The sequence below is a fragment of the Podarcis gaigeae genome, assembly GCF_964106915.1.
Source record: "Podarcis gaigeae genome assembly, chromosome: 4".
Classification (NCBI taxonomy): domain Eukaryota; kingdom Metazoa; phylum Chordata; class Lepidosauria; order Squamata; family Lacertidae; genus Podarcis; species Podarcis gaigeae.
In genome coordinates, this window is record NC_139677.1 from 49124386 (window position 1) to 49151966 (window position 27581).

General features: G+C 42.0%; 1 long non-coding RNA gene across 1 annotated transcript; it reads right to left on the reverse strand.

Moving 5' to 3' along the window:
* Positions 1 to 1808: 1808 nt before the first annotated feature.
* On the reverse strand, positions 1809 to 7452 carry LOC310842700. The gene is made up of 4 exons (XR_014563308.1): positions 7271 to 7452; positions 6142 to 6182; positions 3525 to 3620; positions 1809 to 2577 (listed from the first exon to the last, which is right to left on the reverse strand). It is a non-coding gene; the product is annotated as an uncharacterized lncRNA (long non-coding RNA).
* Between the last annotated feature and the right edge of the window lie 20129 nt (positions 7453 to 27581).

Consider the following 27581-nt stretch of genomic DNA (forward strand, 5'->3'; position numbering starts at 1 on the left):
TCACGTGCCTGCCTTAGATCCTATGAAAGAGATATGCATATGTTAAGTCTCCATTTTGTGCGAGTTAGTCTTTCTCTGATGACCACAGAAAGAACAAAGGGGGTATGAAAATGGGGCTCCTGAAGGTAGAGAAAACAGTTCCAGGCTAATGAAGACCATAGGAAGAGAGAGACCTTTGCTTCTAGGTCTGTTTGGAATTATCTTTCATTTTGTATTAGTTGCTAAGCCTGTTCTGGACATGCACAAAATATTGTATGGAACTGTTTGGGTGTATTTTTGATTACTTTTGTTATATTCTGAAGAAAGTTCTGCAAGTAAAGTTTGAATAATATCTAATGGGTCTGGGCAATGTTTTATTCCAAAAGGAATCCGTCCGCCAGTCCCTCATAAGTCAACCAACACAATCTTTAAAGTTTAGTGGTCTGCAGCAGCATGAGAAACAGTGCTAAATTCACTGCATGTGAAAAACTTGGTGCCCAGAACAGAATGTTTGGCTTCCCTTTTAACTGACCACCACATTGCAGAATATTTGTGTTGTGTTTATAGACAAAACAAATTATACATTAGTATGCAGTTGAAGAGTAGGGCTGACCACTTGGGGATCAGTATGCACACAAAACTATATGCTCAGCATGCATAGAGATGGTGGCGATGACTCTGCTCACCCGGACATTTGCTCCGCTCAGACAAAGCAAAGGAAAATCAAATTCAACGTTCTGGCACTGTGCAATTACAAAGAGACAAATTTAGAAACTTGAATCTGATACGATGAAGCCAATGCTTATCAGAACTCTGTCTGTTGCTATAGCTAGGCCATATAATGCCTCTTCGCATTGTTTCCCCAATAAAATATACTGGAGGCAAGAAAGAAGATGAACAACCTAGCCTTTATATAAGAAGGTATATCCACATCCTTTGTGCAACTGACCTTTTGCTAATTTAGACCAGGGAGCATAATGTGCAGTGGCAAGGCACGTCACTTAGGATTGTGTCTCTTCAGACGTGATGCCTCTGGCAATGTAATTTATATTTCATGCACAATTGAAGCAACTAATGATATAATTCTCCAAGGGGGGAAACAAGTTGTTACAGTGTTAATTACATTGCAGTTGCATTTTCCTCTTGCTTCTGCAAAATCATTTAAGAGTTATAAGTTGGGAGAGAGACCCCAAAACCTAGGGTTATACATGCACAATGTGGAATGGTAGCTTCAGTTACACAGACTTCATGTGTTCATTCCAGAGAACGAAGGGCCATCAAGTTCCAAGGTTCACCAAGTAGTGAAGCTGGAACTAACCACACAATATGATATCATACCATATGAATATTCAGCCTTCACCCTTTTAACCTTCTCCCAAAACAGGCTTGCACTGAGCACATGTTTGGAACACGCTTATGAACTCCCACTGAATAACACTGGCTACAAAAAATAGAAATAAAAACTAGAAACATGTTACACAACTCATGGATAAAAGCTCATACTATATGTTCCCCTTGAACTAACACAAAAAAGACACAGTACAAATGGAGAAATCTTTCTGGAACCCCATCCCTACCCCACCTTTGTCTATGAAAAACAAAAATGCATGACCTGTCAACTTACTGAAGTCTCTAATCAAAGATTTAACTTGTGCGTAACAAGTCACTGCTTAATCTTTCTACCCCAAATTTGTAACAGACAACGCTCAAAGTTACAGTAAAACAGTATTTTAATATTTTTTTGGAAGCTGCCCAGAGTGGCTGGGGATGGGTGGGGTATAAATAATAAAATTATTATTATTATTATTTACCCATCATCCACTGCCAAATTTAATATCAGGTTGCTGAAACATTTTCCTAAGTATAACGCTAGAACCTATTCCCTCCCTAATTTCTCATTATAATGGCGGAATGAGATTCAGCCAACTTTCCCTTAAGATGAAGCCATGACTGTGGCCCTAAAATTAAAAACAAAGTTAAAAACAATGTACAATAATGACAACCAAAAAGCAGCAGTTACAGCAGTAACAAAAATGAAAACTAAAGCATATAGCATTAAAAGTTTAAAAACAGCAGCTCCTACACCAAAAGTTGGCTGAAATTAAATAGCAAACGACAATGACCAAGGCCATTAGGTTCTTAAGGGGGTAGTCAGTTTCAGAGTTAATTTGTTCCTAAGTCATTCAAATCTTTAAAAGTCAGCACTAGCATTTGATATGAATCTCAGAAACAAATTGATAACCTCTGCAGATGGAATAAGTTCAGAGTTAGATCTTCAGTTGCTCCAGTGCCAGAAAAGAACTTGGCAGTAGAAGTTTGCACCAACTGAAACCTCTGGATTTCTTTTTCATTTGCTTTTATTTAGGGCAGCCCCAAGTAGAAAACACATTAGTAACCTAGTCAGAAAGTGACCAGAGCATGGATAACTGATGCTACATCCATTTTCTCCAGGAAAGCTGCTAAAAGGTGCTCATCACAAGAACATTCAGACCAAAAGGCCTATTTGGTCCAGCATCAAAGTATAGGAAGCAGGACATAAGCACAGTGTGGTTTCCTGGCAAGTGGTCTTCAGAGGCACACTGTCTCCAATAATGTAACCTGCATGTCCAGAAAAAACAGCAGATCAAGGAGTACCCCAAGCCATCAGCTTACTAATTCAGAGGGAAAGAATCTCATCTAGAACAGGTTGAATATCTTCACTCAGATTGCCCTTTGAACAAAAATACAGCCATCTTATCTGGGTTGTTTCAGTTTAATAAACTTCCTGTTTTGGCCACCTGCCAGCCTAGGTTTGCATAAACAGGGATGGTTTTGTGCAACAATACATAGATATAAACAAGCTATAGATATGCACCCGCTTTTCCAGCTAACAAAGCAGCCTCTTCATTGTTGAAATAAGACTTGACAGAAACTGAAAAGGACTGGAAAGAAAAATAAAATGCTAGAGACTTTTTCCAGTCTATAATAATAAACTGGTCAGAGTTCTACAACCAGGACACAATCCTGTCTGCGCACAACATGTGGCAGGTGGGCAGTATTCATTTCTCAGGCTTACAAGCTGTGAGGGCCTCCCTTAGCCTCTGCCTACACAACAAGCTGTCTATTGCTCTTGTTGGTGCACCTGTGCTTATTCTGATCTTGATTCCTTCCTTAGCAGTGTTTCCTTGGACCCAGGTTTGCTTCTTCCCTGTGCTGGACTTACACTGTATTCAGGAAAAGAGAGAGGTGATCACTTGAGGAAGGATCCCCCAGAGTACTGAGAGGGATATGATGCACATATGGTGTACATATGGTGGTGTGTTACCCTGCTCTCTTGTCTCCTTTGTCACATAAGTATTCTGGTTTTAATAGTGCTTCACAAACCTACACAATCTGTTTGGCCAGACATGACAGCAGGACAAAAAGAAATTAGTAGGTATGCACTATGGACGAGGGGGAAATGGCCTTCCACAGCACCTTGTGTAAAACTTGGCTCTGGGTGTTGGTAGTGTTACTATAATAAAAAAGAGCTCCTTCCCTCTCTGATCAAGCAGTGAGCCACTCACCTTCACCTGGAAGTGTCCTAAGAGTACCAGTTCAGCAAGCACATCCATTCATGGTTTCCTCCTCTTTCATTGATACCTTCCAACAATAGTGGTTTCCTAATGACAAGCATCAATACATTTACATTGCCACAGGTCACCAAACTGCTGGCAGATTATAATGTTCAGTAATCAATATTAGGCTTTGTTGGAGATATATAAGCAATTTCTTTCTTAACTTAGAGCATGGGCATAAATTCAACCTGGCTTGCTTCCCAAATAGACATAGATCTCCATAACTGATGACAGCTGATTTACACATAAGAAAATGACACTGTGATGAACGAAGCCTCCAGAAAATGTGTTCCTTCAGCTTTAGCTTGGGTTGAATGTCCATGCTTCATGAACAGTTTAGTTGCTGGAAGGACATTTGTTCCAATGACCCTTCATTATGGAACTCAGGGCTTCTCCAATTTTATTTAGCATCCATTCTGTTTTGCATGCACAAAGCTTATGCAGAAGTTATGCCATGTCGTAAGTTATAAGTTAAGTCATAAGTTATGTGATGTGATAAATTATGCAGAAGTTAAGTGATCCCACAATTTTTAGTGCATTTCCCCATCACTTTACTAACTGCAAAGTCTGTTCTTTTCTTTAAGTGCCAGAATGCTTTAACCAACGTTCATTGTGCAAACCTACATTTATCGTATGCACTTGAATCCATCCCACAAAATAATAACAGTCCAGAGGCAACCTCAACCTTTCTCCTACATGACCTAAGGTCTCTTTGAACCTCTCTCTTCCAGGTATGAAACATTTGTTATTATTAATGAAATTTAATAGCCACTTTACACAAGCATTTCAAAGCAACCTACTAATAAAAAATCATGTAATCCAAACAATTTAGAACAAAGGACAATGCAAGGGAATTGAACCATAAAAGCAACACCTCCGTTCCATAGCATGGTTTCAAACAGCCCCCAAAGGAGAAAAGCAAAGTAAAGTAAATACCCCTAACTGCTGCAAAGAAGAAGAAGAAAATCAACAATCAGATGCCTGGGAGGAAAGAAATATCTTTGGCTGGCAGAGAAAAGGTGTCACTGTCGGCTCCAGGCAGACTCCATAGAGGAAAACACTCCATAGAGGAAAAGGCCCACTGGAGAACTGTCAGAGGAGGCACACAGAAAAGGTTGTCTGATGCAGGTCTGTGCAAGTACACTGTATAGTATGGTATTTGGGACCTAACAGCTAAGACTTTATTGGTTAAAACCAACACCATGAATTGTGTCAAGCTGTCTGGGCTTTGGTCCAGCCTTCCCTCCTGTTGCCATTCAGACTGGGGAGGAGTGGGTTAAAGAGGCCTTTGATTGTGTCTTGGCTGGCACCAGTGGAGCCTGTGGGTGGAACGAATGTTGCTGGCCCTTTGGCCCATTCCAAACACAGCCCCTGTTTAAAATTAATTGCACACCAGGGCTATAAAACCTCTGGGAACAGAGATTGCCTTATTTTGCTTGCAGAGGGAAGGGACGGAGTATGCTATACTACGCAGTACATTTTGGCCTCTGTCCCATTTAGGGCCTTCTGCTCTAACATAATACATGTGTTCTCTAATAATAACAACTCTAAATTGCTAATTTGTAGGGGTGGGTGGGGAACAATTAAAAAACAACCCTTTTCTAAGCCATAGCATGGAAAGCCATTCATTAAGGCATGAAGAATACATTTTGAAAAGCACCTCTATTACATTCTCCTTTGGAAATGCAAGGGACAGGGATTGTTTTGTTTCCATAATGGCTCTATGGGTCTGGGTGAACTTTTGCTTGTGAAGCAGAATAGAAAGGTTCTGGAGACAGAGCAGAGGGAATGATTGGCAGAGCTGTTTTGTTGCCATGGAGAAATCACTCCGAACGATTCATCAGACAATGGACCGCACTCTCTGGGTGTTAGCTTAGCCGCTTGTGCATGTCTGTGTGACACATGCCTCCGTTCCTTGTTCCCCCAACTAAATAGGAACCCGTACATAACAGCAAGAATCTTTGCTGTCAAGATAGCAAAGGCGAATAAGAAACTCAACCATACGTTGCTGCCACCAATTCTCCCACCCCTGACCATGAAGGAATAGGATACTGCTGCCAACATTGCTGGAACATTTGCCTCTTCTGTAGTAAAGCAGAAACTGAGAACTGATGCTTAGAATGGGATCGAAACCCCTAAACTGAATAGGACTATGCTAGTGCTGCCATATAATGAAGTGGCAAGGCCAATACAACGCTGTGGTCAGAACTAGGACCCTATTCTGGGAGCATTTGTGTGGAATAAAGCAGGAAGGATGCATGGGGCCTTGCCTGCCAGTCTCCATGTCCCCTTGCATGGTGCTTACTCAAGCTAAGCACCACTCTAAGCGGTTAACAAAAGGCAATCCAAAATATGAAAAAAGCAAGCATTATAAACGAGGCATAAAAGTAACTGAAATATAAAATAAAATCAGTTGTTTTAAACCAATGGCTTGTGCTTAGTGCAGCACTAAGAAGATTGTTCCATCAGCTTAGCTAATTGGGAGCCACTGCACTAGCGTCCTGGAAGATGGCATCCTGGGTTTTGCCTTTGATATGTTGGAGAGCATGCTGTTCATGTAACTTACCTCACTAGGTTGTTCTCATGAACCACTCACTATCTTGAACTCTTTGGAAGAAAAGTGATATATTAATTATATGAAATGCAACAATTGAGGCCGATTCCCCCACTGCTCTAGTTAGCACAAGGGTAACATTCATTTAGCTCATCAACCTATGTGAATGTTGACATCACAAAACCTTGTGTGTAATTTACAGGATGTACTGTGGCCTGGCTATTCCTCAAATGTCTCTTCACAAGAATGTCTTCTGAATATAGGGAGGCCAAATCTGCTGATCAAATCAGTTCTGCAAACTTAAGTTTATTAGCTGGAAGTACCTTGAAAAGGAAAGGAACCTGTCTTTCAATAAATTGAGAAGATGGCAACTGTTTTTACCTAAATATAAACTGTTTTTACCTAAATATAAGGTCTGCACATCTGCAGGAGGCGAATGGTTCTTCTCCAGTGAATTAATACAACCCTCATGATGCAGGTGCACTAACTGTCTAGTACTTCCATCAGAGCATATTTGATATCCTTCTGAATTTGTCCACATGGGGACTCAAGGGCAGGACGAAATACGATTAAATCAGCAAGCAGAATGCAGTAAATAATGAAAGGGCCTGAAACAGCCAAGGCTGTGTACATTGGTCAGTTGTGTATATATAAGTATTGCTTTTGCCGTGTTTCTTCTTAGCATTGCATTTGATACTAAACCAGATGGGGAACTTGAGTCAAGGAAGCTATTTGAAATGAATCTTCATGCTTCCCTGCTTGTTTTCATGCAGAAATAGCAGCCAAATGAATGTGTCTATTCTTGAACCCTGAGCAGCTGCCGAGCTTGCCATATCGTATTTTTGTTTCTCCTGAGCAAAGTAAAAAATAAACCCAGCTATAAGGAGTGAAGGGTGATGTGCTCTTTCTCAGAAGAAAGCTCCACGGAAATGGCTGCTAATTAATTACTTCTGAGTAAAGCTACTGTTTATTTTAGCCATCCTTTGACTATTTTTGATACCTGCTGTTAACTGTTTTTTTTAATCTAGAATTTTAAAATGTTTTCTTTTACTGCTGTAACTCGCCCTGGGACCTTGGGGTAAAGCCTGGGTAATAAATAAAATAAATAAGAAACTAAATATTATAATGTATTTTTACCAACATTTTTAAAAATATGTTGTAAGGAGACTTCAGCTAACATCCTCATATTTTAAGAAGTCGTTTCAAAAGACTTTCAGATTCATCCTCTGGAGATTATTTCAGCAGTCATTGCTTAGCTGGCTGCTCCCATCAGCGTCCTTCTCTGAAGCTGGACACAAACCAGGCTGGTAGACTGAAGAATCTATATCGTGCTGAAGGGAAGCAGAGTCAGACAAAATGAGCTTCCTGTGCCTTAACGCAGACAATTGCCTTCTAAAGCAGTCATTTGTTACTGTAAACATCAGGGGAGTGGATGCAGCAGGGTCAGCACTTTGTCAACAAAGATCCACCTCCTTGGAAGCAGCAGTTTCAAATGACTTCGTGGGAAGTGGATCTAGGTCATAGCAAATAAGTTTGTGCCTATTGCTGCTTTCTTGTGTACAAGATGTGCCAGAATAGAGTGTGCAAGTTAAGGCCTAGTAATGTCCCATAGAACGGCTTTATTTTTAGAAACTTGCCCCTCATTTGTCTGAGCCAGTGCTGGATTTACGTATAAGCTAAACAAGCTATAGCTTAGCGCCCCACTCTCTTGAGGGCCCCCCAAAAAATTAAAGGGGGGAAAAACCTGGATGTACATTTCCAAAATATAAGATAAAAAACTAATGAAATAAAACCTACATGCAGCAACAGGATTTTGGGTTGTGTAGGCTCCTATGATGTAAGTAATGGGCCCCACCTGCTTCCTAAAATATCACTGGTTTGCTCATTTCTATATACTGTATAGGGCGCCTACATTCTGCATGGACTGGTTGTATGGCAGCATGTGCAAATGGCTTTAGATACCTATTGGGTCCATAAATTACCATATAGCATATACAGTGGTAGCTCGGGTTACATACACTTCAGGTTACATACGCTTCAGGTTACAGACTCCACTAACCCAGAAATAGTACCCTGGGTTAAGAACTTTGCTTCAAGGTGAGAACAGAAATCATGCTCCAGCAGCCTAGCAGCAGCAGCAGGAGCAGGAGGCCCCATTAACTAAAGTGGTGCTTCAGGTTAAGAACAGTTTCAGGTTAAGAACGGACCTCCGGAACAAATTAAGTACTTAACCCGAGGTACCACTGTATTCAACACAAAAAACAGGGACAATTTGTTGTTGACAAAGGACAGCTGGACATATAAAGGGCCCCTTACCTTCAGTAGCTTAGGGCCTCATCAAACCTAAATCCGGCCCTGGTCTGAGCTGCAGCTAAGTTTTCTAGCAGTCTGATACATGAGGTTGAGCAAGACCAGCTTTTAGTTTCAGACTTGTGCAAAGGAGTGGGGAGTATTTGCTCTGCTCAGCTTGGGTGATCCGTAGGGTGGCTTCCGTAGATGGTTGCTGTACCTGCAGTTCAGTATGTTGTTCTGTTGAACATACCTTTTCACTTTGTACTTTCTCTGTATGGAAAAATCAAATGAACATCTATTAAAACACTTTGGGAATCCTATAATATGTTTCTTTGTGTGTAGCTGTGGTGGTTAAGTCTTCTATATGATTTATGCTGTATTCGTGATGTTCTGTTATGTTATTTTTACCTTTCTTTTTGTTAGCCGCTTTGGGATTTATTTGAATAAAAAGCAGCATAGAAATAGAAAAGGGGGAAAAACCAAAACCCCAAAACATGCAATTCGTTGGCTATTCTCACCCAAGACTAGCAACAAGTTTTGGACACATTTTTACTTTATGTGTTTTACACCACCTTACTACAAAGGAACCAAAACCATTTACAGGACTAAAGAAGGGGAGAGATAGAAAAAATACTGTGCACACACAAAAAGAAAATTAAAACTGCAGTTAAGCATTCAGCATCACTATCATGCTAATTATAAAAATGGCTAAAATAAGGTGTGGAAACTCCCTAGGCAGTCTGAAAAGAAGGGGCAGAAATCCTGTGTGTGATATAAATAAATAAAACTGACACCCTCTTTAGTGGGGTTGCTGTTCATACCCAATCATATTCAAAATGGTAGCCACCAAGCTGTTCAGTTCTACCCTTTTTCATTAGTGAAATACATGCTGCAAAGTAAAGGCTAGGTACATTTTTAGGGTGGTGAGTGTGGCAGAATCCAGCCCATTCATAGGCCTTACATAAAATAAGATTTGGCTTAGTAATCCTGTGATGGCAGCCAACCTGGTGAATTTTGAGCTAACAAAGCTGGTGAAGCCATGAAACAGTACACTTGTGATTCATTATTTTGTACCTTTATTCATTGCATAAACTGGTCCTTCCAGCACCATTTTCCACAAGTGCTGCTAAGAATATTGTTTACTTTGGAATTCCATGCCCTCAGTATCATGCATCTATTGACTTCTACAGGTATAGGAAGCAGCTACAAATAAGAATTTGATAACTGTGGTTAACGTAACACTGTGGGTGATAGCCAACTATGCTTTACTTAGAACATGACTAAATTAGGCCCATTAATTTCATTGAGTCTACTCTGAGTGCAACTTAGATGAGTACAACCCTGTTCATCACATTTACAGAAATAAGACTGAATCTTTGTCGTGCTTTGAGTGAAACCAATGGGACTTAGTCACAACTTACTCAAGTCATATGGATGAGACCTTTGGGTATAGGGTGGTATAGAAATTAAAGAAATTTAAAGAAATTTAAAGAAATCTACTCAAGGTATGATAGAAAGCTTGGCTCAGGAATTGACAGGATCATTGTGGAAATTGCTGTTGTTGTACCCAATGATATTTTTCCTAACAGAAAATACCACCATTTGCCTCCCCCCCCCCATTTCTTTGTCAGCATATTTCCCATCTCTCTTCAACCCATTAATTAGAAAGTTGCAGAAAAAGTTTGACTGTCTCAGGTTGTACTAAACATTCTCACTTAAAATTCATATACAAACTGTTCACCTGACCCTAAAAGACTGAATGTATGTGCAGCAGGCACAGCTGTGCTTGCCTGATAAATAACCAGTAGCAATATCTGGTGGAAGAATCGCATTTGCGACATCCAATTCTGCTAGATGAAAAGAAACCTAAAACCAGCACCTTGAGGGAGAATGTGTGCTAATCATGGATAGAAGACCATTCCTAAAGAACCACTGATGGTTTTTTCCCTGTGTGCATGCACCGCACTGCCATCATTGGCTGCGGTTGCAGCTTGTGCAAGAATTCAGACATTGCAGCTTAATCTAATATGTCTGAATTTTCTGTTACCATGTTGCTGCAACAAATTAGGCTACATTCTATAGTAATTTTAGAGCCTTTATGAACAAAACATCCTGAAAAGAATCTGTACAGTACAGTGGAACCTCTACTTACCACCATAATCCATTCCGGCAGCCGGTCCATTAGGCGAAACGGGTCGCTGGTAGAAGAGCCATTGTGCGCATGTGCAGATGGCAGCAGCCACTTCTGCACATGCGCAAATGGCAGAAGCCGCTTCTGCATGTGCGTGAATTGTGGCAAACCCAGTATTTACTTCCAGGTTTGCCGCACTTGCAACTTGGATCGTGCCCAAGTAGAGGTGGTCATAAGTAGTGGTTCTACTGCACAGCAAAGAGCATAGCTTAGTGCTAGAGTATTTGCTTTGCATACAAAATGTCCCAGGTTCAAACTATGGCATCTCTGGGTGGGGCTGGGAAGGATTCCTTGTCCGAAACTCTGGGGAGCTGCTGCCTCTTGTTGTGAAAAACAATGAGCTAGATCGACCAATGGTCTGACTTGGTGTAAGGTTTCTAAAGGAAATAATCTCTCTCTTTTTTCTCCTTTTCATTTGGTTTTCTAGGTTCCTATTTCCTTTTGGTGTATGTTGGTCTTTTGTCAGGGACTGGGCAGAGGAGGAATGGTGGAGAATGCCTCCCCAGCCTGACCCTTCCAGAGAAGAACAAAGCAGTTCAGAATTACAACAGAGCTTCGAGGGAGGTCACAGCTCCGAGGCAGAAATAATGGGATAGGAAACAATGGGAGAGGAGGAGGAGGAGGAGGAGGAGGAGGAGGAGGAGGAGGAAGCACCAGGAGGTTGACGGCTGATGGACACAGTGTCTTTGGAAAGCATTCCAGACCCCCCCTTCCAGAACCCGGCAAGCCTTGAAAGTAGTAGAGCAAAGGGCTCAGAAGCAAAAGGCCTTCAGCACCAGTCGTAGAAAAGATGATGAATGAGGAAGTGGGAGAAAAGAGGGGTGGAGAGTCACTCAGGACAACGCCATTATCCCAAGAAGTTGTGTTCCAAGCCTCTCTCTGTAAATGTTGAATAAAAAGCAGATGGTAAGAACTTTTCCTTGGCTTGTATGTTTCTGGCAACCAGCCTTGGGAGTTGCTTACTGCCATCTGACACCTTTTTGCCTTTTTTTCATAGCTGAGCTCAAGCTATGACACAATGTCTGCTGATTATGCCCTATTATCTCTTTCTCAGAGATTGACCATGTTGAAAATGCCAAGCTCTTTCCTTGGAGCTTGAAGAGTAACAATAATCCCTCTCTTATTTTTCTTTGTTCCCAGTATGTTTCCGAGCACAATTCAAAGTGTTGGTGCTGACCTTTAAAGCCCTAAACGGCCTCGGTCCAGTATACCTGAAGGAGCGTCTCCTCCCCCATCATTCTGCCCGGATGCTGAGGTCCAGCACCGAGGGCCTTCTGGCGGTTCCCTCATTGCGAGAAGCAAAGCTACAGGGAACCAGGCAGAGGGCCTTCTCAGTAGTGGCGCCCACCCTGTGGAACGCCCTTCCAGCAGATGTCAAAGCAATAAACAACTATCTGACATTCAGAAGACATCTTAAGGCAGCCCTGTTCAGGGAAGTTTTTAACGTGTGATATTTTACTGTATTTTTGGTTTTTATGGAAGCCGCCCAGAGTGGCTGGGGAGGCCCAGCCAGATGGGCGGGGTATAAATAATAAATTATCATTATTATTATTATTATTATTATTTGTTATAAAATGCGCATAAAGCAGGGCTGCCAATTTGACTACACAAACAACATTTGAAGGACAATGGCCATCAACTTTGCAGCGGCCAGCCCTCTCAAATATTTTATCAGTAGGTGCAAAGGGACCTTGGTCCTTAGGAGCTGGCTCCTGTGACATAAAGCTTTAGCTATTGGATTTCACTTAGAATAACTGTTGACTTTTTAAAAAGCAAAAAAACCATTGTTAACATAAAAAGCAGTGTGGTGAAGTTTGTTTTGTGGTTAGGACTGTGGGTTGTTGTAAGGTCAGGAATGCACACTGCAGGAAATTTCTTTCCCTCTTAAATTCTAGTCTCCAAGGAAAAGGTGAAAAATCCAGTAAAGTTTTCAGCAGATGAGGGACTAGGGGTCGCAGTCAATCTGGATTACTGGATTTCCAGATGGAAAAGTCATTAAATGTGTTTTTCGAGCTAGGAATACCATGAAGCTTAAAAAGGGGAACCAAAATGGTCAAGTATTGGGAGTGAAAAAGAAAAAGCATTTGCAGCTCTCTTGCAGAATGCTGGAGGGGTGTGATTTATAAAATTATGAACCAGTACAGTGAAAATGAACAAAGGTATGTTTTTCCCCCCTCAAGTTAGTAGAACCACCTTATGAAATCAGTAGGTGTAGGACAGACAAAAGAAAGTAATTCTTCATACAATGTATAATCAAATGGTGGAATTTATTGCTTCAATATGCAGTAATGACCACTGCATATTGCTGTCAATCTACTCCAAAACTCTGAAAGACACCCCCACAGCAGTTATATGTAGATGCATGGGCATAGCCAGGCCTTTTGTTAGGGGGGCAGGCCTTTTTCAGGGTGAACCTTCATTTGCTATGTATTTTTATTGATTTTTATTGATTGGGGGGTAGCTTCCCCTTCCTGCCCATCCTGGCTACGTTTATGTGTAGATGTTAAACAAGGGATAAAATTGGATCTTGAGGAACTCAGAATTGAAGGCTTCACAGGGCCGAAAAACGCTCCTCAAACATCACCCTCTGGAAACGACCATCCAAGAAGGACTGGAACTCACCCCTAGCTCAGACAACTGCTCCAGAAGGATACCATGGTCAATGGAACAGAAAGCCTCTGAGAGGTTGAGGAGAATTAGCAAGGACTCATTCCCCCTCTCTATCTCCCAACAAAGGTTATCAAAGCAGTTTCTGTGTCATAACTTGACCTAAATCCTGATTGAAATTAATCTACATACATTCACATTCATAGAAGAAAAGTCTGTCAATGCCTACTCATATAAATAGCTACAGTGGTACCTCAGGATGCGAATGGGATCCGTTCCAGAGCCCCGTTCACATCCTGAACAGAACATAAGACGCAACAGCACATGCACATGCGCGGGTCACGTTTCGCCGCTTCCGCGCATGCACGTGATGTTATTTTGACTGTCTGCACATGCACGAGCGGCAAAACCCAGAAGTAACGTGCTCTGTTACTTCCAGGTCGCTGCGAAGCGCAACCCGAAGATACTTATCCTGAAGCGTATTTATCCCTAGGTATGACTGTATATGGAACCTCCAGATTCAGAGGCAATTTGACACTTGAATCCATTGCAATGATAGGTACTGTATTGAATGTGGCTTCTATTGAACAGTGTCTATAGCATCCTTACTCCTCAGTACTTAAAGCAATCTCTGCCTGCAATCTTAAACATATCTACAGTGGTACCTCTGGTTGCAAACGGGATCCATTCTGCAGGCCCGTTCGCAACATGAAGAGTGCAACCCCCAGCGGCACATCTGTGCACATGCGGGTTGCGATTTGCAGCTTCTGCACATGCATGTGATGTCATTTTGCGCTTCTGCACATGTGCAAGCAGCGAAACCCAAAAGTAACCCTTTCCGGTACTTCCGGGTCGCTGTGGGGCATAACCTGAAAGAACGTAACATGAAGCAAACATAACATGAGGTATGACTGTATTCAGAGATAAGCTCTATTGTCCTATTGCCCTCAGGTAGGCATAGTGAAGAAATTCAGATTGGTTCTCATTTTAATGCAAACCTACCAAATTCACACTCCCCTCCAAATGTAAACAAATATTCTTTGAAATATGCATGTGTCTGAATTTTGTGATGAGGTTCTTCAATGCAAAAATGTGTATATTAGGAGAAATATACATTAAAATGGTGATGAATTTTCATGAGGACTTGGAAAAGTTTTTTGCAAAAGAATGCAGAAATGTGGTGAATGAACCTACAGTTGGAAAGATGAGAAAATTGACAGGTTCATCAATCCCTACTTCCAGATATGAATAACATACAGAATTATTGCCTTTCTCAAAGTTAGGAGTGGTGAACACAAGCAAGAAGATTCCTTTTCTGTGTTTGTGAACCTTTCGTTGCAAATATTTTTTTGAAAGTGTCTCACTTTTCAGTGCTGAAATTCTTTAATTTTACTTATAGTTTCAACAGCGAGGCTAGCATCCTTCCATTTTGGCTACTACATTTTGAGAATATGGCTGGGAATCTACAGAGAAGGGTTTGCAACCTCACACTTGCTTTGATATTAAATCTACTCCAAAAAATGTTTCATTGACGTTTTAGCACAGCATCTCGCTCTTAAGACACATTTGTCATTCTCAAATGTGTCTTATTCTATTCTCTTGAGAATTTGTGAGAAATTGCTTCCTCTGCAGAAGTGGATTCCGCCCAGCACAGAAACACCTTTCTTTGGGAGGTGTAGCAGAGATCTCCCCAGTAAATGCTTGCCAGGCCTGCCAAATTACCAGCTACACAGATTTCAGAAAAGAGCCCACCCAAGGTAAATAAGGATGTGGTCAAGAAACCTCTTTATGTGAACCTCCAAGGAACCAAGGGGGGTGTTAAAGTGGTATGTAGCCTGTAGACAAACTAGGTGTGATGTGGCAGATCTGTAAACAGATACTACACCTTAGAAGAAGGAAAAAAACATCAAAATTGCATAAAGGGGGCATTGGCTTGAGACCATGTTGCTAGAAGAAGGGGATTAACTCTTTCCATATGTGCCATTTTCCTGATTGAGGTTGCTGCCCTTCCCCAATGTGGCTATTTACCCTGCAGGAGAAAACATAGAGATATCCTAAACAGAGCAAAACAGGTTGTTTTAATTGGTAAAGCCATGCAGGCAGAAAAGTGTTACAGAATCCTTCCCCCATCACTGTGGGCCTGATTTGATGGACTTCACAGATGCTACTTTTCTCTTTTAACTAACCCCGGAATATCTGTGATCATTTGAGTCACATCAAGAGATCTGCAATTCCTAGTATGATGTGAACATTTTGAATTTGTCCTTTAGGGCAAATAAGTATATAGATTATTATTTCTGTGTAGCAACACCAGTGGGTTCTTCCTTACTTCCCATCATGGCACTAGCCCATTTGGTCTATCTTCCTATCTACCCCATGTTCCACTCAAGTCAGTGGACTCAACAAATTGACAAGACTGGTCAAGATCCTAAGCAGCTTTGGGTCTGGTCTATTTTATTCCTAAGGAAAATGTGCATGTTTCTTCCTCCTTAAAGGTGGTCACTTCTCTGCAAATCATCCACTCAGTGGAACAAATGTTCTAGGGCTAAATTTTAGTTGGCCACTCTTGCAAATTCACTGCACCAGGAACTCACAGGGCTTGAGTTGCTGCAAGTTCCTTGATTCCCAGAGTTCTGCAAGAGATCATAAAGAGGTCTGTATGTGAAATTCATGGGTTCTCAGTGCCGTATACAGATCAATTACTGTGCAGATCCATATATTTAGGTGTCATTCCTATGTTTCCACATAGAAGTAATATAAGAAATGGTTCCCTTGTACTCTGTTGCCAATCTGGTTGATTCCAAATGGCAGCTCCTATCGTACTAATGGTTTGGCATCTGTGTTCCAAATGGGACATCCACACACTTTTTTTGGAAGGTGGGAATTAGGATCATAGTGTGGCTCTGCTGTGCAGGCGTGTTCTGTACATATTGTCTCTATTATCATAGGCTTCGGTGTTACTAGGCAGTGAAGAAACCATCACACATAGGGGACATGGGGATTGCACGCACTACATATACCAAAGGGGTCTGTCAACATGTGTCTCGCTCACTCCACCTTTCATCCTGTCATGATATCATTCCATTCTGGTTAACTTCCTATTCCCATTTGACAACATGGCAGAGAATGATGGCTACAGAATCTCCGTGTGTAAGATGCTATTTGTGTGGCAAGGATCACAATGTAAACTCAGGACAATTTGTATCAGGCTTTCCTCAAGGCAGAGCTTTCCAAACTTTTCATGTTAGTGACACAGTTTTTAGACATGCATCATTTCGCGACACAGTAATTCAGTTTTACTAGCAAACCAGAGGTTAAAACTATCCCCTTTCCGGCCCCGGGAGGAGTGCAGGCAGCTTTTGTGCGACACAACTACACGCTGCAGCTGACACACTAATGTGCTGCGACACACAGTTTGGAAAGCTCTGCCTCAAGGTGAACCACATGTTAAAGTTGCATCATCGTTTGTCCCGGTGAATTTACCTAGCCGTACACGTGAGGTGCTGATCCTTTTTTAATGTAACATCTACATCCTTCCACTGTATGTCTAGTTTCATGACACTGAGTTGCCTGTTTATTTTCCTTCTGCCTGTAGCTTAATGTACATATGCACAACCTAATACCAGGAACATTTACTCATAGACTATTGACTCCAATATACCATTTACTAGGATTAAGACAATCCATAATGGTTGTATCAGAGAATGAAGCAGCTAACTTAATCTGATCATAAAACTCTCATGAGCATTCTGAATGGGACTCTCATTTCATCTTGTTTATGTTTCGTTTGTTACGTTTCATAAGCAAATTGTACCTAATGACTACCTCCACCCTACAATTGTCTTCTTGTCATCATTTATATTGTTGTACACAACCCCAGTCTCCAAGAGGTGTGAAATTCCAGGGGTTCCAGACGCTTACCCAAGGCTCATGTTTCCTTTGGAATGAGGCATGGCATAGACCATGGTGTCTTCAGGATATATGGTTTATTGACACAGATATACAACCTGAACCTACAATGGAGGGGTTCACAGCATTAACACCCCCAAAGGGTCTTGTTTCCCCTGTAGCCTAAGCTTGGATTCAAACAGAAATCAAACATTGTGGTCTCTGGATTTCAGCCTGCAGCTTTTCTTCTAGGCCAAATTACATACAATTTCAACTCTAAACTCTAGCTTGGTCCTCCTAACTATGTAAAAGCTGGAGGAGGATCCCCATCCATTTGCTGTCTGACACAGAGTACTCTCCCCTGTTTCCCTTAATGTCCCATCCCCCAGCAATCACCTCATGAGCACTTTTCTTTTCTTTTTTTTTAGCTTTTAAGTCCTTGGGCAGTAACAATGCAACACACTCCCACACAATGGTGAATTCTGAGCTTCTAACAACATAAGAACCCTAATTGACCTGGCCAGGTGACATTTTCATTGCAATCCCCTTTGCATGTCTGTTCAGAATTAAGTCCCATGGAGTTTAAAAGGATTCACTCCCACCTTTCCTTAGCACAGCTCTGGCTGACAGCCATAAAATGAAAACAACTATGGGGTGACAAATAGGAACAAAGCATTCAATAGGACTACAGCCCTAGGGAGTTCCAATATCCGGTTCGTAACAGCAGCCAACCAGATGTTTCTGAGAAGCCCAACAGCTGGTAGTCAGAGGCTAACCCCGTGTAATCCTAAACTGTGTGTCTGTAGGTGCTATGCCTGTCAGGTTAGAAGATGTAGACAGAACCCCTTTGTTACCCTGCCCATGTTTATCCTTTCTTTAAATTCCCCCTCCCACTGATCATCACCATTATTGAACCTGCAGAGTTCAACCCCATTCAAAAGAGGTCAAATGCCATCTCCAAATACCACCCCTCCTTGAGTTTTGATTTAAATGCTTATTATCACACTGATCATCCAAGCATCTGTTCAGAACAATCAGGGCCACACCTGGATTAGGTTAAAAAAAATCAGGCTTGTATCGCACTCCAGTCTTCAAATGACTTCATTTCACGCAACTGATGACACCTCGAGTCAAATCCTCAGATGACCTTAATCCATGCAACAGCTAAAGAGAAGGTGTGAAATAGCGCAGGGACAAAATGCCATGGGCCAGAAAATAGTCCCACAGCATTGCCTTCTGGAATTGTCCCCCTAGCTAGTGTAAAATGCTATGACTAGACTGGTGATGGGCTCAACTACAGTGGTACCTCAGGTTAAGAACTTAATTTGTTCCACTGGTCAGTTCTAAACCTGAAACGGTTCTTAATCTGAGACACGCTTTCACTAATGGGGCCTCCTGCTGCTGCTGGCGCGCGATTTCTGTTCTCATCCTGGGGCAAAGTTCTTAACCTGGAGCAACCACTTCCTGGTTAGCGGAGTTTGTAACCTGAAGCGTGTAATCCGAAGTGTGTGTAACCCAAGGAACCACTGTACTGCCAACATAAGACACTTGCTTTTTCTTCCACAGGAAGAAGGGCAGGGGTAAGCAGTTCAAAGGCGATTGTAGCATCCTGTGTGAAAATGGCCCATCATGGTATCCAACCCATAAATTAGCAGTCCAGGTGACCAACTCACATGGTTTTTGTGAGGGTACATATAATAATAATAGTAATAATAATAATAATAATAATAATAATAATAATAATAATATTGTAGAGATGGAAGGAATCACAAGGGTCATCTAGTCCAACTCCCTGCAATGCATAAATCTTTTGTCCAACCTGGGGCTTGAACTCACAACCCTGAGATTAAGGGTCTCATGCTCTACTGACTGAGCTATCTGAGCAGACGTAAATGGATAAGCACTTGGTAAATGAAAATCTACCCAAACAATAGTGGAAACTAGCAAATTTTATTCGTTTGCTACATTGTTTTTAAAACAAAGTGATGGCAGTGGGCCACTGATTCAGCATTTCTTTAAAGTTACATATTGGGTATATTTATTTATTTATTAAAATAATGTATATATACAACTTTTCAGGAAAGCTCCCCTATTGACATTAGAGATGGTGCGAGCTAATCCTTCATCAGGTGATTTAATAATTACAAATACACTCAGATCAAAGATTTAGTTGCCCCTTCACCCACCCTTACAGAGGTTATATGCCAAATTCTTCTAAAATATAACCCAGATCTATTACCTGCAAGCACTTCAATAGGTGGCCAATCGAGGACCCATTGTAAAATTCCCTGGCTGATTTATGGCTGTCTGAGGCCCAGGACAATAAATCAGGACATATATCAGAAGGAGACAACTAAAGTGGGGGGAAGGCATGCTGTTTGTCAACAGAAGTGATGCATGATATAACATGGGAAGGGAGTTGTTTTGCTTTGGTATTGCTTCCTCCCACCACCCACTGGTCCAAAGCATTCAAAGAAAACTTCATAACTTGCCTAGATAACTTGATGTGGGCTTGATAGCAACATGCAGCCAATATGTAGTGAGTTTCTTTTCTGACAGGCCGCAGGAAGATAAGGACAGAGACTGCAAGACCACATTGGCCGTTATCTGATGCAAATGAGGCAGCCAGGAAGGCCATCAAAGCAATGGATGAAAGATTTACGTCTTTTACTGGCCATCTGCAAAGCAAAACAAAACAAAAATAGCTGAAACACCAGTTTTCTGCTTTATTGGCTCTGTGAATAACCATATAAATTTCTACGACATTTCTTTAGGCTTGCTGAAGGGGAAAAATTCATCCCTCAGGACTGGGCCAGCAGCCGTAGCAGCATATGGTCTGTTGGAATCAGTCGCTGTGTGGATTTTGTGTGTGTTTGCTCTTTGAATGGGGTGTGCAGAGGGAGGGAGGGAGGGAGAGAGAGAGAGAGAGAGAGAGAGAGAGAGAGAGAGAGAGGTGACTTTGTGAGTAATTTGGGAAACAAGAGGACTTTATAAAAGATGAAGTTTGCTGAGTTAGCTGTTGGACATCCAATAACTCCTAGATAGGAAAGTTGAACTCCATTTCATGATTGTGAAGTGTGAAGGATGCCAAATTCATTGGCAATCTCCCTCAGGCTGGCCTGCTTAGCCTTGGAGACCAGAGGTCTTTGAGCTAACAGCTTTTTTTCCAGAAGGAAAAAAGGAAAATATGAACTCTGTCGTACAAACCTACAAGTTGTACATGGGAGGCCCTCTTCTGGGGTTCCACCTCTAAAGGAGGTTTGGATATGGGAAAGAGCCTCTTTCATTGTGGCCTCCCCTGTCTGTACAACACTCTCCCCAGTGAAGCCTGGCTAGTGCCACATTAAAACTTTTCTTTCTGCTCACAGGGGCTGGTTTTGACCTGTGAAGCCTTAAATGGTTAAGGACTACAATGCCTCAAGCACCACCTCTCTCCAGAGGAACCTACCCAGATCCTCCATGAGTGGTCTGGAGGGTGGCAACATGAGAACAGCCCTTTTCAGCAGTGGCTCTCTGGTTGTGGAATGCTCTCCCCAGGGAGGTTCAAAAGTATTATACACTTTTAGGAGCCAGGTGAAAATGTTCCTCTTCATCCAGGCATTTGGCTGGTTAACATCTGATACCCTTTTAAATGTGTTGTGGGTAGGGGAATTATCGATTTGTTTTTGTTCTTGTTTTGATTACGTATTATATGTTTTTTATCTTGTATTTTTATGTTGTGAACTGCCTGAGATCTACTAATGAGGGTGAGGTATACAAATTAAATAAATAATGATAATTGGTGCCACGATAGGCTGTTTTCATTAGTTTTCAGGGTGGGGATTGTTTTTTCAACTGATTCTGATTTTGTTCAGTTTTATGGGATGCATGCTTTTAGTATTATGTGAATTCATTGCTTTAATTGTTTGGTTTTAAAATATTATATATAGATATATAGATATATAGATTTCTGTAAATCACCTTGGATTTTTTGGATTATTTTTTTTAGAAAGATGACTAAGAGAATTAATGAATGGATTAATACCACCTGGGAACATATTATAGCATCTGGAGTAGCTCAAGAAAAACAAAGTCAATGTGTTTCCTTTTTCTTTCAGGCATGCTCACCCAGAGGTGGTGGAATGGCCTCGTAAATTCATAGGAAGTTCACCACAGCCTCTGTAAAAGTGGGAGAATTCAAAGAGGAGCTATAGGCTGAAAGAAGTGCATTTCTTCCACCTCCACTTTCAGCACTGATTAAAGCCTTATGTTTGTTTTGGCAAAGATATAGGAGGCAACAAGTCGCTATGTGGATAACATCCTTATTTAGTTTAGTCACTAGGTGACACTGGACTTGTGTCTTGGTGGACTCCAGAGTTTCTCTGCCGTCCTCCTTTTAGAGCAGCAATAAAGTTTTTGTCCAGCTTCCCGACTAGTGTGTCCTATAAGGCTTCTGTGACAATGCATTTCAGTACAGTATATAGTATTTTAACTTTCTAAGTATTGTTGTGATATTTTCTCAGTTTTAATGTTTTATCATTTTGAAAACTGCTTTGAGGGGTTTTTTCCCCCAATCAAGGAATATATGGATTTTATAAGAAAATAAAAAAACAAATAAGCAATAGTGTTATGAGTTTGGAGCAGCATAGACTGTATGCCTGAGCTGCCTTCTAATTCCTGGATCCAGCACAGATTCAATTCCTAATATAGCCAGACCAGTTTCCTGGTAAGATAAAGACCCTCTAATCAGGGGTGGCCAACTCCCAAGAGACTGTGATCTACTCACATAGTTAAAGACCGTCAGTGACCTACCCCCTTTTAGGGGGTTCAGGTCAAAGTTGTTGAGCTTTTTTAGGGGTGCAGGGAAAAAATGTTGATTTTATTTCTTTTAGGAGAACCAAGCTTGTTGACCTTCTTTGGGGGGAGCCAGTGATCTACTGGTAGATCACGATCTACCTGTTGGACGTGCCTGGTATAGGTCATTGAAGTAACAAAGAAAGTGGCTCTATGCCAGACATCAAATGTGTGCCATCCCTCAACTCATTGGTAGTCGAAAGCCAGAGCGGAGAGTTGAGTTAAGTGAGCTAGAAGCTAGAAACTGGCAGGCCGCAGGCTGGGCAGCTGGGAGGCAGAGTGATGCCTGATTTCTGTTGGAATCCAAGGCTGTGACTATGGGAGATGCAAGACCCTCTTGGAATGTTAATGCTATGAACTCTTCCATCATAGACTCAGGTTGTATATATGTGTAAATAAACTATATATCATAAAGACACTACAGTCTCCGCTGTCCATCATTCCAAAAAAACTGAACCCTGAGCCTGGAACCCCTAGAATCTCGCACCACTCAGAGATTGGGGAGGCGTGCAACAAGATAGGATACCTCTGGAATTTGACTTCTCTGGCACGGCATCAAAACCCTTTTGCAACAGAAGGCATTGCTAACTGTATCATTATTCAAGGATTAAGTATGTTGTGAAATGTTTTCATTTTCCTTTGGTTGTTTGTGCATAATGAAAACGGCGGTGTTCATTCATAGCTGAACTTTTAACTGCCGGCATTTCCTTCCTCTGCCCCTGTCCCATCCACATCTTGTGTGGATAACCTTCAGTGACAGGTGCCCTATAGGATTCTCTTCCGCAGGAGGTGGGGATGGCCACCAACCTAGATGGCTTTAAAAGAGGATTAAACAAATTCATGGAGGAAAAGGTTATCAATGGCTCCTAGCCATGGTGGCTACGCTTGGCCTCTACAGTTGGAGGCAGTAAAGCTTCTGAATACAAGTTTCTGGAAGCCACAGCTGGGGAAAGTGCCTTTGTGCTTGAATCCTGCTTGTGGCATCTGGTTGACCACTGTGAGAACAGGATGCTGGCCTGATCCAGAAGGCTGTTCTTACACTCCCCCCCCCCAAATATCAATTCTTTATTGATTAAAAGATTTGCATGTCTATACAAACATTATGTATTATCTCTTAACAGGTAAAAAAAGAGAGAGAGAGAAATTATGTAAAATAGAAAATTTATAAAGAAAAATAAATAAATAAATAAATAAATAAATAAATAAATAAGTAAAGAAGTAACAAAGATAAGAAACAAAGAAATCATTTTTTTTAAAAAGGAGACAAAGCACTCATCGGCACAATCCTTCCCATCCTTCTCATTATACTGTTGATATAACATTCTTTTTTACACAGGTTTACATTGTATAATATCATTTCTTTCTGCTTTGTATACATTCCTTTGATCTCTTTCTTTACAAATATCATTCGGTTTCTGCTAATATGGAGTTATTTGTACAATAAAGTTTTCCCCACAGGCATCTGGTTGACCACTGTGAGAACAGGATGCTGGCCTGATCCAGAAGGCTGTTCTTACACTCTTATGAGTGTGCAACCCTGTCAAAAAAGTAAGTAAGTCAATTTTCACAAGTCAAAAGAGCTGCAATTCTGGGACTTCAAGCAAATCAATAGTGCTGGCTCCCAGGAACTGTGGCAGGTTGAGGGTGGGGAAGCACCATTAGTGAGTTTCCTTAATCTACAAGAGATTAGCCATTTATTATTTTTCTTACATGACCTTCACTAGACATCTTTTGGTGAAAGCAGCAACAAGATAATGCAAAGATTCCTGTCCTTTCTTTCTTTCTTTAGTAGAGAGGGGTAGACGAGGGGTGTGTGAACAATTTGGGAGGAGGGGATTGACAGAAAGACATTCCTGTGCAGAGGTGGAACTGCTAGCACCTCCTGGACCATTCATGACAGTAAACTAGCCTGAGATGATCACACTTGGCAGCCATTAGCCCCTGGGCTTCCTAACTTTCCACAAGCCATAAAACGGACAAGAGAAAAGTCACACTCCCCTGTTAAGTCAACATGGCATCTCAAGAGAGGTCCTTTGGGGAGGGCATCAGGGCATGCCTTAAGTCAGGCATCTTTATGCTATGTGGCTCACCCTTCCGTATAAAACAAACATTCTGTTTTCTTTGAGGGTTTCCTAGCAGCCTGCTTCCCGAGTTGTGAGAAAACATGAATCATCGGGTCTCCAAACAAAATTGCTTCTGGAGTCCAGAAGCATCTGGGTTGCTTTGAAATATCTCAGTGGAATAACTATATGGCTTTGTTTTTTTCCTTTTGCAGTGGTGTTTCCTCAGCTGTAGACTGTCCTCCCCAAAGACGTTTGCCCATTATCCTTTAGGCACTGGCCAAAACATATTTATTCACCTAGGCATTTTCATAGGCCAAAGAGTTTATTAGCCTGTTCTAAGATTTTATCTGTTGCTTTCATTTTTCTGAGTTGGTGTTCTGTTTTTTCCATTGGGCTGTTATCTAGCAGATCAGAACCACACAATCTTATCCCTGTGCACCATGCAATTACACCCACAGGGTGGGGGTGTCTTACTGCGGCTTCCTGTTTCCATGTGCCAATCAGCCAGCCAGAGTGTGCACAGATCACATAAGGACAAGTTGCCTCCTTTGCTTGGCATGCAGCACAACACTCCCTTTCCAGGGGGGGCTGAACGTGGCAAATGCAAACCATTTCAGATAACACTTCAGCGTCGCTGTGACTTTAATATTTGCTGCTAAACCAAGGTCGGGGGAGGGGGAATCCTTGTGCCAGCCAGGCCTTCGAGAAAATAAAGCCCATGAACATACTAGGATGAACTCATTCTCCTTCAGTGCCTCAGAACAACACCCTCCCCCAAGGGTGTGATATTGCTGCAAACTGACAGTGCAAAGAGCTTGGATCTGTGGGTGCCGCTTGTTCATCAACTGCTTGAATTAACTCTGATTTCCCTCTTTTTCATCCCCCTCTCCACGGAAAAAAATAAAAATAAAAAAGATGGCAGCTTCTCTGAGGAGCTGTCTCCTCTCTCTCCTGACAGGCTGACAGTATGATGCTGGTGGTAATATTTGCGTCTGCCAGGGGAATGCCTGGTTCACTGCTGCCGACTTGCACATTTTAAAACTGGTCTGACACCATTCAGCAATGACAGGATTGCATTTCACTGTAGAACAGCTGTGGGAAGAGGATTCACCCTGACTAAGGGCTTAGCCGGACAATTCAAGACGCAGCATGACCATTCATTTAGGAACAGAAGGGCTTTCTGCAAGTTGTGCACTTTTAACCTTCCGCACAGCAGCCTACAGAGGAGGGCAAACAGACCGCACGTCCCTCCCTCGCACCTACAAAATGGCAGAGGGTGGGGAGTGAATTCAAGTCTGGTCCAAGCCCCTACATCTCCCAGCATTTCCAAGCAAGCAGAGAAAGGAAATTGATGGACTATTTCAACATCATGGAGAAGAAAGCAGTGCCAGACAGGGATTATTTCAAGAGCAAAACCTGCTCCCTCTTCTTGGCTCTCTCTTTTCATGGAACAGAGCTGTAGAGTCAACAGCAAGAGATCTGGACTCTGCTAACACAGTGTCTCCTCCTCACCTTTCAACAGAGGGTCACAGGCTGCAATGCAGGATTAATTCAGTTCCATTCATACTTGCCCACTTATTTATTTTTAAAGTAATTCAGGAGCAAAATAAAAAGTTTCTTCTCTCCAATTTTTGAGAATTATCACCTTATTTAAAAAAATAAAAATAAAGGTGCTTTTCTTATTAATATAATATCAAGAGTACAACAACAACAACAACAACAACAACAACCAAAATGACATAGGAGCAGTACAGAGGTTGTATTTACCAAGCCACTAGCAGGCCAATGGCTCTTAGGGTCAATGGGTGAGATTGTGAATATCTCTCCCGGTTCTTTTTAATTAAAATATGGTCTTGGGGGTCGGAGGTTGCAAATGTATTTGCAACTGTCACAGAAAGAGGGGGTGCTTAATCTTTCCCTCTATATAATATTCCCCCTCAAAATCACCCCCCCCATTTTTATTTTTATTTTGATAAGGGTAGATATACAGACATCTGCTTTGTAATGCTTAGCAAGCAACAAAGTAGGACAAATGGCTCAGCAATCCATTATTATTTTGTCATGTAATGCTTTTCCTTGTTCTCTATACATATAGGGCAGGATTACCTAACATCAGTGGAAGCCCCGTGCAAGGACTTCATCTTGTGGGATAGCACTTTCCCCACCTCTCCTCCCCTGTGTCCCTTGAAATTTGGGGGGGGGGGATCAGGAGAGCCCACAGAACAGCACATGGGGGAGGGGAAGAGGGGTCGCTCCATCTTGCAAGCGGCAACGCTTGCGCAGATTGAACATCTGGAAGAGCACGGTGTTGAATTTCACCCATATTAGTTAATAAAGAGTACTGCCTAGGGGTATTTATTTATTATTATTTAATTTTGTTATAGGAATTCATATCCTGTTCTTCACTGAATTCCCAGGGTAGCTTACAAGGAATCAAAATTACAGCACCAGCAAATTTAAAACAGAACAAGAAATGTTATTTTTTTAAAAAAAAACCGCAATTTAGAAGAGCAGCATAAAGCCAGCCTTCAGAAATAAAACAACTTGAATTTCAAAGTTAAGGAAGATGAAGACGTCTTCCCCTGGCACAAGAATGGCATAAAAGTCAGCGTCAGTTGAGGCTTCCAGGAAAAACCTTCCCAGAGTCAGGGAGCCATCGCCAAAAAGAAAACCTGTCTTGTTGAATAACTTACCTGGATTGCTATGGTTACACACCTTCTTGAAATGCAGAAGAATGTTGGCTATGAACGATATGGGTTTCTCAGACCCTAAAGCTTCCCTAGACTACTTTTCATGTTGATAATTCAGGGTTTTAAAAAAAAATCTGTGAGGAGCATCACCAGGACCATAGCTTTAACCCAGGGGTCAGCAACCTTTTTCAGCCGTGGGCCAGTCCACCGTCCCCCAGACCATGTGGTGGGCTGGACTATCAGGGGTGGAGCTTCATGCTCTGGCAATGGGAGCGGAGAGCAGGCAAGGGCGGGGCTGGCACACATCGGGGGGGGGGTTCCGGCCGCAGGGCAGAGTGCGTCCTGGGGGCGGGGCGCACCACCTGCGGGAGCAGGGCACCCAGTGCAGGTGGGGGGCAGCTGCAATGGCACCCTGGGGGTCATGCTGCCAGGGGAGGGGTGCTTCCTCCCCCCGCACTCCTCTTCCTCTGCCAGTGCGGACTATGTTTTTTTGGGGGGGGGATGAATGAATTCCAATGCCCCACAAATAACCCAGAGATGCATTTTAAATAAAAGGACATCTTCTACTCGTGTAAAAACGGGCTGGATTGAGAAGGCGATTGGGCCGCATCCAGCCCCTGCTTTAACCCTTTGCCCACCCCCACCTCCACACATTCAAATTGGGCTCTTTGTGCATGATGTTTTCATGACCAAAGAAGGTTCCATTTCCTCTAGTCAGGCCCCACATGCTGGTGATTTTTAAACAAAAGCAAAGTGCATTTCAGGGCACACCTGAGTTACTAATTTCAAAAGATGTTTGGTCCTTGGGCTTTATGTGGAGGGAGCCCAAGATCTATAAGCTACCTGTAACCCACAGATGCTCTCTTGCCAGCCTGTGCAGCCCTGTGC